The following is a 1,239-nucleotide window of genomic DNA, read 5'->3' as shown; positions in this document are numbered from 1 at the left end:
ACCTTTTATGCCATACTATACTATGACGTTTTTTGGCATTTTTCAGCCATACGATAATTAAATTTTTTTTTGCATTTTTATACCTTTCTGTACTATCTTGTTTGATGCCTAACCAAACTATGACGTTTTTATGAGGTTTTATTGCTTAAAATACTATGATGTATTTTTGACGTTTTAAGCCATACCATACTATGATGTTTTTGGCAGTTTTCAGCCATACAATACTTAGATTTTCTTTGGCATTTTTATGCCTTTCTGTACTATCTCGTTTGATGCCTGACCAAACTATGACGTTTTTATGACCTTTTATGCCTTAATATACTATGATGTATTTTTGACGTTTTATGCCATACTATACTATGACGTTTTTTGGCATTTTTCAGCCATACAATACTTAAATTTTTTTGGGCATTTTTATGCCTTTCTTTACTATCTTGTTTGATGCCTGACCATTCTTAGATGTTTTTATGACCTTTTATGCCTTAATATACTATGATGTTTTTTTGACCTTTTATGCCATACTATACTATGACGTTTTTTAGCATTTTTCAGCCATACAATAATTAGATTTTTTTTAAATATTTTTTTGGGGCTTTTTATAACTTTATTTGATAGTATAGTGGAGAGAGTCAGGAAACGGGGAGGCAGAGAGGGGGAATGACTTGCACCGAAAGGCCCCCTGATGCAAGATTTGAACCCGGGCCAACTGCAGTGAAGACTGTAGCTTCTACACATGGGGCGCCTGCTTAGACCACTGCGCTACATGACAGCCCAATATTTGGATCTTTTTTTGGGCATTTTTATGCCTTTATGCACTATCTCGTTTGATGCCTGACCATACTGAGACGTTTTTATGACCTTTTATGCCTTAATATAATATGATGGTTTTTTGACGTTTAATGCCATACTATACTATGATGTTTTTTGTCATTTTTCGGCCATACGATATCAAGATCTTTTTTGGCATTTTTATACCTTTTTGTACTATCTTCTTTGATGCCTGACCAAACTATTACGTTTTTATGAGGTTTTATTGCTTAAAATACTATGATGTATTTTTGACCGTTTATGCCATACTATACTATGATGTTTTTGGCAGTTTTCAGCCATACTATACTTAGATTTTTTTTGACATTTTTATGCCTTTCTATACTATCTCGTTTGATGCCTGACCATACTGAGACGTTTTATGACCTTTTATGCCTTAATATACTATGATGTTTTTTTGACCTTTTATGC

This window comes from Seriola lalandi, unplaced genomic scaffold, assembly GCF_002814215.2.
Source record: "Seriola lalandi dorsalis isolate HSWRI2012SDOR001 ecotype SW California unplaced genomic scaffold, Sedor1 jcf7180002054963, whole genome shotgun sequence".
Classification (NCBI taxonomy): Eukaryota; Metazoa; Chordata; class Actinopteri; order Carangiformes; family Carangidae; genus Seriola; species Seriola lalandi.
The sequence above is the reverse complement of the archived record's forward strand: the minus strand, read 5'-3'. Positions refer to the sequence as shown.